The sequence below is a fragment of the Notolabrus celidotus genome, chromosome 19 (genome assembly GCF_009762535.1).
Source record: "Notolabrus celidotus isolate fNotCel1 chromosome 19, fNotCel1.pri, whole genome shotgun sequence".
Taxonomy (NCBI): Eukaryota; Metazoa; Chordata; class Actinopteri; order Labriformes; family Labridae; genus Notolabrus; species Notolabrus celidotus.
Window position 1 is genome coordinate 15334307 of NC_048290.1, and position 13386 is coordinate 15347692.

Below are 13386 nucleotides of genomic sequence, written 5' to 3' on the forward strand. Positions count from 1 at the left end.
AAATACTAACTACGTATCACCACAGCATACGGATGTGAGAAACATTCGTACGACGTGTATTTACTTTTTAAAGTTTGAGACGGATTTTTTGCCCTGTACTGCAGCCAGCCACCAGGGGGCAGACACTCCGCTGAAAGCTTCACTACCAGCCGAGCGAGCTGATCCCCTGCATCATCCTCATCATCTTACATCAAGCTGTGGATGCAACAACCTGTCTCAATGAAGGAAATCTAAATCGGTTCTAAATCAATAAAAACATTTATTTGACTATATTTGGTGTACAATTATTGACCCATTTGGTAAGTAGTAGGTGTGGGGGAAAGAATCGATTCGGTGTAAATATGCCAAAAAGTAATCTGTGTCGTATCAAATCATAAAAGTGTGGTATTGCCATCCACTACTGCCAGGTGAACTACTAGTAAAGGGGCGTCCTATATAGGGTCGTCCAGCCTGTTTAACTCAATGAGATGCTCTGGAGGGGGAAAAAAAGCTAAAACATTAAAAATGAATCATTATGATCCATAAATTAAATTAATAGATGCAATTGGAAAACGGGTCAGGTCTCATCCTTGTCAGTTTTTATCCTCCTCTCTTCTCAGCTCTCTGCACTGATCAGGAGCTGATTGACAGGCACAGTCGGGAGCTACACCTCAGGAGCTTAATGTCTCACTTATAGAGGTCTTGACATGGACTGGCTGCAGGGACTGATCTGCTGATTCGCTGGGTGTTACAGTCAAAGACAACTCACTGGCCTCGATTCGTACTCTGCTGATTCATAAAGGAAAAAAAGTGAGCACTAATTGTTTAATTGATGTGCAAAGTGTTTTTGTTAACGGCCTGACGCCTCCCGGTCCTCCCGCACCATCAGTCAGTCTGATTGTTTTCTGAGCTCCCTGGTCTACGCTCGGCCTCAGGGCCTCACGCTGTCAGATCAGATTTCATCTGCAGACAGCACAAGGTCATCAGATGATGACCCTCAGATGAGTTGCCCCGCGGTCGCTCAGCTGTCCACTGTGATTCCCAGTCAGCCGATGTCCTGTGCTCACCAGCTGTCAGGACGGCACCGCTCTGCAGCCGAGCTGAACCTTCATCTGCCCACACGGCTAAAATCTCCATCCCTCTGCTGCTCCTCACATTATTGGTAAATCACTGATCGGCTGTCTTACTGTCAGTTTCATAACAACAGGGGTTGAATGGGGACTGGTTATGTAACGGGTGGCTGTGGGGTTGTTATTGGAGCTCAGGTGAACACAAACTACTGATGTCATTGGACAAACTGTGAATAAAATACAACATGATCACAGTCTGTTTTGCACATTGGGACAAACTACTGAGTAACGGGATACTGTAACTCAAGTACTTTTTAAATTTAAATAAAAGCATTACAATTGCGCTCCTACAGGCCTTATGATGCTATTACATTAGAAAATACTTGCAGGAAGAGAGATAACAAACATGGACAAGAAAACAACAGAAGTCAGTCTGATTAAAAATAAGTTGAGCTAGTTTTATCACTCTTTATTAAAATGTAGTTTTATAAGTTCAGATAATTGTCATCTGGTGACAGCAGAGGGTAGGAGTCCATCTTTTACTCATGACCCTCTTTCCTTGTGCAACAACTACCAACACGTACGCCGAAGATAAATGCAGTCTAAAGAGACAAGTCGAGGACAAAATGTGAGCTCTTTAGGACTCTTGGAGGCAATCATTAGACGGAAATTGGTTCTGCTGTTTAATGCGTCTCTGTCAGAGTGGAAAGACTGAGGAGTACTGAAGAGCTTGACCTCCAAACACCTCAGCTTGTGCTGAATGGGAACACAAAATGAACATGCCAGGATGCAGAGTCTTAAGGTCTGCACTGGTTATTGCATCCTGAGATAGACTGAAAAAAAACGGAGATATTGATGAGTTTATCTTTAGGAAGCTTGTCAAACAGGAACAATGTTTCAACATGGTTTCTGAGTAACTAAAGGGTGATTTATTCTTCTGCATCGCCCCCCCACGCAGCAAAGGCTGACGCAGACATGAGCACTACATACTTGTGCGTCGATGTGTCTGTGTCTCGCAGCAATTCTCTGCCGAAACGCTTGAGGGCAGTGAGGTCTCTTTGATAGCTGATCGCCTTCTTCCGGCCCCGCTACGATCTCTGTTTACTTTTCCTCAGCAATTCAGTGCGTGTTATGTTAATCTACAGCTTATACATGTTGCTGTTTATCATACAGACATGATTACATGAAGAACAGAGAGGAAGAGATGAAATACACGGTTGATGTGCGGCCGATGAGCGGGGATCCCGGAAGTGCTGTTAATGCGGGTAATACAATGCCACAGAGCGGACCAATCACAGGGCTTGCGGTCCGCGTTGATTCTATGTAGTTGCATTTTGGAGGAGGTTCACGTCAGCTATGTGCATAGTCCTCTGTGTAGGTACGGGAGCTACGCAGACCTCCGCCGTAGGCTATGCCGTCGATTCAAAGCAGAAGTATAAATCAGCCTTAAGGGTGTTGTAACACTTTTCACATTGTCAACATCCTCCCATTGCGCTTTGAGTGGTCAGACAGACTAGAAAAGCGCTATAAGTACAAGTCCATTTACCATTTACCATGATAAGCAAGATTTGCTTTATAAATTCTGATGGCAATCCTCGTCTTTGGATGATTGAGGGTGAAATGCTCCCAGGCTTTAAAAGTTCTAAGGACACAACAGCGATTCATTGACCGTCAACATTTTGCTATGTTTGTTGTCCTATCACTAGAGGGTAGCTGTTTTTCATATTATAGGTTAGTTGTTTGGAGGTTTACTGCAGAGCGAGTGCACCTTGTGTGTTAATAATGCATTTTCAAACACAGGGAAGCTTTGGGATGGGAGGTCATTTTATGTTTGAGGTTCTTCAGAGGAACACAAATTCCCACATGCCTGAGCCTGCAGAGGTTTCATGTTACACAGCTGACACAATGAGGCTAGGTAGCTGGTTTTAAGACAGAGCAGAGATGACAACTTAAATTCTGTGGATACACAAGATTAGCAGAGGTGCCATGCTGTTCTCTGGGTGGTTCTGTGTTATTGAGTCAGACAATGTGACTCTATGAGATCATCCATCTCCACAGCTTGTTGGACACTGAAGTTCTTTGAGAACAGAGTGTGTATTCTAGGATCTGATTTAAACCGTCATGATTCAAAGTGGACGACTGTGTCAGACTTGGTTTGTCCTGGATTTAGAGATGAGATGTGGGTCAAAAGGCTTTCATTAGTCTCTCACTATGCTAATAAATAAATCACACTCATTAAGGTTGAATTAACTTCATAATTTCCGGCCTTATTTCCATATTCATGTGATAGAGAGGTCAGTGGTTGAATTACTGTCAAGGTGCCTTTGAACAGAAGTATAACGTGGGTTGTGTCTGGTTTTTATACTTTCTATTGGACGGTATTCGTACTTTAGGGGTATATGTGACTTCAGAAACAGCATGAGGCCAAAACAGTCAACCGTTGTGTTCAACTGAACTCTAAAAGCCAGTTAGAAGTTTCTAAAAACATCTCAAACTGATCATGTCCAAGAAGCACAGTCTGCCTGTGTTTAACAGTTGGTTACACCCTCAGTCACCTCCATGAAAACAATTAACATGCTCTCATTTGCAACCAGACATATTCATCTCACTGACTCATCTGAAACGCTCTCATCAAACGTCTCTTTGTGAGTCTGACTTTGACAATGCAGCGCAATCAGAACTACAACGGTAACGACTGCTTTAAGTGCACTCTCAGTCAGGCAGTTGGATGAGCATCTGACAGCTCCTTTATACCCTCCACATGTGAAACTTTTGATTTATTACATTGTTAAAAAATAATTTAGAAATGTGAAAAATAAGAAATTGCAGAAGCATGACCAGGCGGAAGAAACAGGCAGTATCGAGTTACAGAGAGATGGTAAAGACAGTTCTGTGGCAGGTAACCTGTCCAGCTCCTTGGTGCTCTCTTTGCAGATAACAGGGGATGTTCCATATTTAACATAGTCTAAGCAACGTCTTCAAAGGTATTCTGTTGATCTCAAAGATATCTCCTGCCTGCCCACTGTAACAAAATGTTAAACAGAGTAAAACTAACAGCAAACAGAGTGTCCCAGTGTGTTCAATAAAGTGAGAAGGTCTTACATTGGACAGAGAATTTGGTTGCTGGAAACAGAGCATTTTGAACGGTTGATGTAATGGAACCTTGAAAAATGGGCAAGAGTAATGATGTAAGTGACTTTGACTGGAATGACTTTGGCAAGGACCAAAGTGTGATGGATAGATGACTCTCTCAAAGCATCTCTAAAGCCTTCTAAAGTGGTACAAGGAATTCAATCTGGTGAAGCAGGGACATGGTCATGGTTGGCCCAGTTCCGATGATACTTGCTGGGAGCAAAGGATGGCCTGTGTGGACTGATTCAACAGAAGATCTACTGGAGCTCAAACTTCTGATTAGATAGATGACAGAACACAGTTCATCACAGTTTGTTGTGAATGGGACTGTGTAGCCGCAGACAGCTGGCCTCTGTTAAAATCGCTGGGAACATGAGCTCAGAACTGGACCATGGAGCAATGGAAGAAGGTGGCCTGCAGAAACACAATTACAGGTATGTTGACTTTGCCCTCAAATTCCTCAGATCTCATTCCAGTGGAGCATCTATTGGATGTGCAGGACAACCAAGTCTGATCCATGGAGGCCCTTCCTTGCAACTTTGAGGTCTTCAGGGGTCAAGTGGAGTCCATGCCTTGACAGGTCAGCAGTGTTTTGGCTCTGACTTGACGAGGAAGGGGCCTACACGATATTTATGTAATGGCTGATTTGGGTTTGACTTTCCTGTTTTAAAAAAAAAAAAAAAGCTGACATATGGCTAGTTTCCACCAAGCGGTCTGGTATGGATTAGTACAGTTTGGTACGGGGCAGATCGGTAACGCTTGATCCTGTTTAAGTTTCCACAGCCAACCGTGCCCTACTTGGTGGGCGGCGTGTAAGCCGGATGCCGATAACCGCGTAAGCTACGTAATAGCGTGACGTCGTGGCAGCACGACACAGTGTACCCCACTAATAAATGCACAAAGAAGAAAAACGTGAGGAAAGTCTGCACCTCTGCGGTCGACCATGGAACGCTGTCTCTTGGCGCCATTTTATGAACAAAAAAAGTTATCTTCCTGAAGTCCACTGGAGATTTAAACATGCCGGGGTTATGTGTCGTTCTTTATTACCGATTTTGCACGGGAAGTGACGATTCTTTTAACCAATCAATGGACTGCAGTGTTTCTAGCTCCACCTTCTGGGGTCGGATCGGTATGTCTAGCACCCCAACAGAAGGGTACCAAAAAATGGGGACGGTACGGCTCGGTAATTTGGGGACCTGTCCCGGTTTTAGTCAATGGAAACGCCACAAAATGTGTGCCGTACCGAGACAAACCGAACTGAACCTCTTGGTGGAAACGAGGCTATAGATGTTTCTTGTGTGACGCATCAATAGATAGGACCATATGTTGGCCTGTGTCCTCTATAACTGTTATGAAAGGTGTCCAATCATCCCTCCAAATCACTTCCTGTAGTGTGTGTCAAAGCAACAGTGGTGGGATTTGTCTGGTTGTATCATTAAGTGCAGGGACAATGCAAAGATGCAGATCGACATGACCATACACTGGGAGACAAGATCCATGAAAATCCAAGCATTACTGGGTTTGCAGGAGATCGCTTTTTCCTTTCCAACTCAATAACTTTTTTTACATTGAGTTGAGAGAGCACTGAGATTCTTGATGTGTCCAGGAGAGTGTCATAAATGTTCAATCCAACCTTTGATCAGAAAAAGAGCATTTTAACTTTTGGCTTGTCTTCTCTGACATACTGTAAGTATGATCTGGGCCTAGCTGACAGGTTATTAAAACTCTGCACTGGTTAGCCTGAAGTACTGTAGCTGGGAGTGGCAGTAAAGTTATTAAAGACAGGGTCCTTGAGGAAAGCAGTGAATCTAACTGAGCTGTATTCCCCTCTGGGTGATAATATGAAACCAGACAAGACAGTGTTTGAGTCTCTGACATGTCTGAAGTGTTGATCACTTCATGTTGTGTAACATCAAGTTAAATTAACTTGAGCAAGAACGCTATGTAAAAAAGGGATGCACAAAACATGATGTTAATTGTAAAAGCTGTAGATAGAGGAGAATTTACATACACACTTTACAACAAACATGTTAAAAGCAACTTATGTCGTCTAATCTGCCATATTTCTGCCACCATCTCTGTAAGCAGATCGTTTTTCCTTGTCCTGATTTCAGCAGACCACAGGCTGTGGAGCTTAGGGAAACATTTGGAACAGATCCTTTGGATTTGTCACTGTGTCCCACAGGCCTTTTGCATGACTGGCTACAGAGGTATTTTAGCAATTCAAATCTTCAGATGGCTCCAAATGGCTTCTGCTGCAAAAAGACACCCATCTGTGGGTGTAGGAACGATAGGCACACAAATCTAGTTCTAGCTTTAGAATCCACAAAACCACCTTTGTAAGAGAACAAACATATCCCTTCACCACATACAGCAGTGCAGGGTAAATATCCGGTGTAATCCTTTTACCAGCATCTCTTTGCTGAAAAGACACGGACCAGCTTTGCTTTTACTGAGGGCATCATGTGGACATGGAGAAAAATAGTCCTGAAGCTGTGTGCTTATTGTTCAAAGGAAACTGAATCAAAATCTTTGACCGTGCTGGAGGTGTTGAATTTGATTTGTGCCTCCTCTTCTGCCTCTCCCATTTACTTTGCTGGTGCAAAGATGTTTTTATCATATTGGAAATGGGGGCAAAATACAAGAAAACACTGAATGCTTGGCTCTAACAGGGAGGTCATCTGGTAGTTCTGCAAAGCTAAACATTTTGCCAAAAAGATTCAGGTCCATTTGTGCTCACAGAGAAGCGTTGAAGATAAATACAAAGAGGGAGAGTTTCTTCAGGATGACAAAGTACCAGGGGTGTGCGCCGATTAAGAAATGAGCTATCCAGACTACACTTGTTTTTTGTACCAGGCTGTAAACATGTTTATTTCTGCTGTAAAAAACGTCTTTTTTGAATTGGTGTGTATGTGGTTTCCGGTACTTCCGGAGCCAGCCTCAAGCGGATCCTCGATGAACTGCAGTTTTTAGCACTTCCGCATTGGACTCATATTTGTAGACCGGAGGTTGCCGCTTGGTCCAAACCAATGCATATTTACTGAAAATTTGTTATTAAAATTTCTGTAGCACAGTAGGATGTCACGTGTCCCTATTTAAGCAGTATGACGTCTAATTTGCAAGGCGAGGCGTCATCCAACTTGATCTTTGTTACGCGGCCTCCACCCAGACCACGTCTTTAAAACTCTCTCTTTGTCCCTCGGGAAGTGGGCATGTGAAAAACTCTGACTAATACGATAAGTCGTATGCTTTTAGTCCCCATGGTTACTCTGAACAGCGGTACTCTGTCAATGTGGTAAAAGGCATTCAGTGAAATTGAGGTCATGAAGTAGCTGGTAATGGTGGGGATGTAACATGACAGACAAACATGGGCCAAGTGGGGAAATGTAGGACAGAACATGTTAAATGCATTCATTTAAGATCATTCACCCACTAGGGGCCCGAGAAGACAGCCTCAACAACACTTGAGCATGTATGATGGAAAAGATGACAGCGGGAGGGAAGATAGTGGAGATGTTTTGCTCGAAGGAAGAAGAGGAAAGTTGCTGAAGAAGAGCATACACAAGCCAAGGAGAATAAACCTTTTTTTATATATATGCAAGTCCACCAAAAAAATTAACAACATGGCAGAATTCTGTAGCACTTCCCATACAGCCCAATACAACATTAGGTCTACAGTGTCTGCAGGTTCTGGTGTGGAAGAGTGCATGAAAACAAGGGTCATAATAAACATGGACCATACAATGAATTATACAGAGGTATTGCCGCATGCACAGTCACAATCAATAATGTACAGGGGTTTGTATCGAAATCCTGCATCAGGCTTAACGAAGACAGAGCTCAAACCTGGACCTGTACCCGGCTCATTCTGTTGTTTCACAGCTGGAGATCACAGGCTCTGTTTGCTTTGGAGAGGAGGGATGTTTACGATGAACACTGGAGGGTCATTTTGAGACTTGGGCATTCATTTTTACAGCCAGCCAAGCTGTTGCTTCTGCGATGCTGCATGCTCTAGCCACATTAAAATTCATAGGTGCAAGATCTCAAATAGATTGGATGATTGGATGCAATTCAAGAGAGACTCTGATATATAATGTTTAATATTTGCACAGCTCAATAATTTAAAACTAAGTTGCACATGTTAAAAAGAGCCTTGCCATCATGAAGAGGGATGCTTGATTGCGGACTGTGCTGGTGGAGTGATTACCCACAGGGTTTGTTGTTTAACTGCTGTTGCAGGCAGATTGACGTTCACCAATGAATCTAGTTCTACTCAAGGTTTCTGCCAGTTTGGAGGGAACATTTCTTGCTACTGTTGCCAAGTGTTTGCTCATGATGGACAACTGTAGAGAGGGGTCCAGCTGCTGACCTCCACTCTCAGCCGGCTTAACGGATCCTGCAACGTGAACCGGAAGTTCCCCTCCATCGCAGGACGGAAGTGACGTAAATCTAATCCTCCTTTGCGGTCTCAGCCGTCTGATTGGCTCCTCCACCTCCAGCTCCTCCTCCTCCATCGTTGGATGGAAGTCACAATAAATATGCCTGCCTAACGTAAAACAATGTCTTGAACGTTTAGATATCGTAGCATAAGACAATTAGCTTCGGACTGTTGGAATCACTTTAATCATCATCATATCAAAAATAACGAAATAACCGTAAAATAGTTATCATGAAACTGACTTAAATGAACATATTTTACCTTCACGTGTTGCATATAATATTAAGTGAATCCTATTGCAGTGAAACTTTAAACTTTGAATTTATCCTATCTCTATCCCCGTTTTACGGTTCAAACATCAATGAATGTAAACACAGAGGTTGTGATAGGACTGGAGCACAAATGAAACAATCATCTCTCTCTCTCTCACTCTCTCTCTCTAGGAAGTGAAAACGGTCGAGATCATTACACCAAACGGAGGGTGCCCACCCATTTATGTTGTGTAATTGATGACGTGCATTTTATACTTTGCTTTTTCAATGTAACACTATTGAGGAATCAGGTTAACCAAGTTAAAAACCAAGAGGGTCCAGCTGCAGACCGCCACTCTACGACTTAATCCTGACGTCACTTCCTTCTGACGGTGGAGGGGATCTCAGAGTGGAGCCTGCAAGACAGTCGGCTGAGAGTGGAGGTCTGCAGCTGGACTGTCTTGCAACTGTTGGCTCTCTCCAATAGATATAACAAAGAGTGTGGTCTGGATCTTCTCTTTTTGTGACGTGTCCAGACAAAACTTGCTTGCTGGCATATAACAAAAAACGACTAATTACTGATGGATTGATTGGCGAGGTAACTACTAACACACGAGGCAGCCTGTTTATGTGAATAAGCAGGCTTATCTTTCTCTTTACACTGAACTAGGCCACACAGGACACAAAGCTGTTGTACAATATGTAGATTAAATATTCAGTCTAAACATATCGTAGGCCATATTGTTCAACTTCTGTTGCTGCTGAACTGGGACATTTACTCCCTATGGGACTGTACATCAGTTCATTTAACCAAGAGTTTTAATGTAAAAGAAAAGAGGTGTTCTCTGTCTCCTGTCCTGTCTGAAAGTAGAAGTTTCTTCTCTAACAGAGAAGGTTACATTAAAGTGGGTGATGCAGTAAAGGTTAAAAAAGGACGATAGTTTCCTGCTTTTTAACCCCTTAAGCTCTCCGAATCTTTAAAGGTCAGAACTGTCTAATCTATCAGACGTATAGGGCAAATTTGGAAGTCAAATTTTTAGGTCGAGCCAAAAATGTAGACAAGTGGAATGAGCTCAGTCAATTCTTTTAACAGCCTTATTGATTTAGTGGCACCAAAATCAACTCAGAAAAGTCTATTTATCATTGGTTATTGATGAACTGTCAGTCGCATCAAATTTCCATCAGACTGAAATGCTGGTCGTATGTTGAGTCTAAACTGTAACAGCCATCGTTACTGGGAGGGCTGGAGCTCTTGTTAGTGGCTTCAACCGTAATGCTATAAAACTCTACTACCCTGATGTAAACAAGCACAGATGACAGAAATTGAAATATAGATCAGCTTTTTTTTATGTGGTTTCTGGTGTTTCTGCAGCCAGCTCCAAGTGGACACTCGATGAATTGCAGTTTATAACACTTCCGCATGGGCTTCATATTTTGAGACCGGAGGTTGCTGTTTGGTTTAGCCTTGCTAAGTGAATTGTGCTTGATTTTGACTGCTGTCTGAGTGCCCAGTTACCTTTAGACAAGCTGGTAATGTGGGATTTAAAGTTTTGTTTAAACAACTAGGAAATGAGTTGCTTTGTACATCCCTAGCTGAGATGAAACCAAAATATCTGGTGCTACCTTTAGATATTAGATATTTGCATGTGGTGGTTGAACCATCCAGTGAATCATCATTTAAAATGTCAAAGGTTGAAACCTGGGCTTACATATTTCAGTCCAGTCTACTAGCATCTGAAGTTTGTCTGAACAAATGAGAGAGTTGAGATCTTTCAGTTTCTTATTATTTTCTTCTAATGCCTCACATCTTATTAACTTCATCTACTTTTGTCTTCAGTTTTTCTGTTTGGATGCTCATAAAACTTTTGGTATCACATCCCACTTCACAAAGAAGCTACTGGGCAATTTAATGACGTGTGCTAGCAGGCAGAAGAGACTGTCAGTGGAGAGAGATTTCATTTTTTCCTTCTCTGGTGTGGGTGGAACTCAATTATCTTTTGTCTCAGTACTGATGAAACAGAAGACTGGAGGTGATGGGATTGATTACTTTTCATCTTGTCTGCATTACAGAACCTCACACAAGCTCACATATACAGTATGTACACAAAATCATTTCGTTTGTAACAAATAAGAAAATAAGAAAGTGATACTTCTGAGGTTATTGGGATCATTTTGTTCACTCTGGCATCCCTGAGTATAACTACATTTTTTGGCTAGGTGAGGTGAGTATAAATCACTCCAAATGTTCTGTATCAATAAAGAGAGACAATTCATCAATAAGTAAGCACTTATCAACAGTGACCATGGCTGGAAACAAGAATAGTAGAATATATTGTCATTGATCTAAAGTCAGTCTGAGATTAATATGGTCAATTAAAGACAGGAGAGGAGAGCTGGATCAATTACCAGCCAGCAAGAGAAAAGTTTGACATCTCATTAACTCAGCAGAGATGAATGAGCAGCTTTTAAAGCACTAACAGAGAAGTTACAGGAACAGTGGCAGCAAGTGCATGAGACAAATTTTCCTTTACAAACAAAATTAAGCTGAATAAAGATTCTCACAAAGTTGCGTAGAAGCCCATTCATCACGTTGACAGCTCAATAAAGTGAACTTTAATGCTGTGCTGTAATTATGCTCCACAGTCATTCTAATGAAAAAGAAGGGCTCTGTATAGAAAAGTCAAATGTGATGAAAGATTTCACTCAGACAGGTATACTGTTCATTTCATAATGTGCACGCTCCTCAAAGAAGTAGTTTGTTAATGTAAGTTCAGACCACATGACATTTCTTTTCATGCAGCCGAATGCATTCACATTATTTGGATGTTCTGACATATATTTACATAAATCTGAGTCAAGCTGTCCTGTCATTTCCAGATTGCATCAGAAAGTTAATTCCATGCGATGCAGTTTGGGAGGAAAAGTATTTACTGAAGTAGCCTGAGAAGCCTGCATCCATCAGGCTCCTCCACTTTGCAGTCTTCTACCAGTCAGGTTCAGGAGGCAGACACCTTCTCTCCTCAACAAAAAACATTTCTCTGTTGATTTTCAAAGGATGAGAGGAAACACAGCTGAACTTTAATTTATGTCAGGGAAAGATGGTTTAAAAAGATTACCGTATACCGGTGGTTAAACATTTTTTTGTGATAGGACAGCTGAAGAGAGCAAGGATATGGGGGGAGTAGAGAGTGGGGGATAACATGTATCAAATGGCCAGATCAATCAATCAATCAATCAATCAATCAATCAATCAATCAATCAATCAATCAATCAATCAATCAATCAATCAATCAATCAATCAATCAATCAATCAATCAATCAATCAATCAATCATTAAATCAATCTTCATTTGTATAACGCCAAATCACAACAATTGTATCTCGAGACGCTTTTACAAACATAGGAGGTTTAGACCAGGGGTTCCCAAAGTGTGGGTCCGGACCCCCTGGGGGGTCGCGAGACACAAATGGGGGTTTGAAATGTCTTCTATAATGTTTTTTCTTTTTTAAGTTGTTTAAAAATAGTCCATTTTACCCATCGTAGTAAAAAAATATCAACAAAAATAGTAGCTAAACTTGAAATATAAACTTGAAAATAGAAAATGTAATGAGTGTTCTGCCTTTCTTGTTACCAGATGACTCCTATCTTTAGGGTTATTGAACAGTTAATTATCAAAAGCCTCAGTTGCCGTAGGTTCATTTAATATGGCACAATAGTCTACCGTAAACTCAGACAGGAGAAAGAGAAAACATTTAAAACAAAGACTAAGATAAACAGAGTCTCGTTGTAACTTCTGGTAAGCACTTGGAGTCTTTGTTTATTAGCTATGAATAAAAAAAGCAGATTATAAAGGTGTAATTATCTGCAGGCCGTGAACCTGAAGTGTTAACTTCTGTCCTTCACCAAGATGAAACAATGTTCATTCTCCAGTGTTTATCTGGCCGTTCACATCAAATACAGTCTGCTGAGTGATGATTGGTGTGTAAACCAGATGTATGAACTGTTGTCTGCTCAACATGCTGAGGATTATTTTCATTACCCTCTGCGTTTAAACTCGCTCTGTTTGTCATATCTACAGAGACCCTGAGACGCTGGGTGCTAATGATCTGTCAGTACTGATGGAAGTGTCTTCCACTTGATTATACAAGATGTACTGACAGAGAAATGTTTACACCGACACAAGAGCAGTTATTATGTTCATGTTCATTTTGAATGGTCACATAATCAGGTGTAAGATGTACAGTATCTCACAAAAGTGAGTACACCCCTCACATTTCTTCTAAAGCTGATGCACAAGAAACCCGCAAACAGTTTGCTAAAGACAGCAGACTAAGGACATGGATTACTGGAACCATGTCTCGTGGTCTGATGAGACCAAGATAAACTTATTTGATTCAGATGGTGTCAAGCGTGCGCAGCGGCAACCAGGTGAGGAGTACAAAGACAAGTGTGTCTTGCCTACAGTCAAGCATGTTGGTGGGAGTGTCATGGTCTGGGTCTGCATGAGTGCTGCTGG

General features: G+C 41.8%; 1 protein-coding gene across 21 annotated transcripts in view; it reads right to left on the reverse strand.

The window, feature by feature from the left end:
• LOC117831160 (formin-like protein 13) overlaps positions 1-13386 on the reverse strand; it is a 76197-nt gene that overhangs the window by 12518 nt on the left and 50293 nt on the right. The window contains exon 5 of one of the 21 annotated variants that reach the window (XR_004634950.1): positions 11885-11908. The exons of 19 other annotated variants lie outside the window; for them this stretch is intronic. The gene's annotated coding sequence lies outside the window, so the exon portion shown is untranslated. Of the gene's footprint in view, positions 1-11884; positions 11909-13386 lie in introns of those variants that run through there. One more of the 21 variants, XR_004634946.1, reaches the window with a different exon arrangement.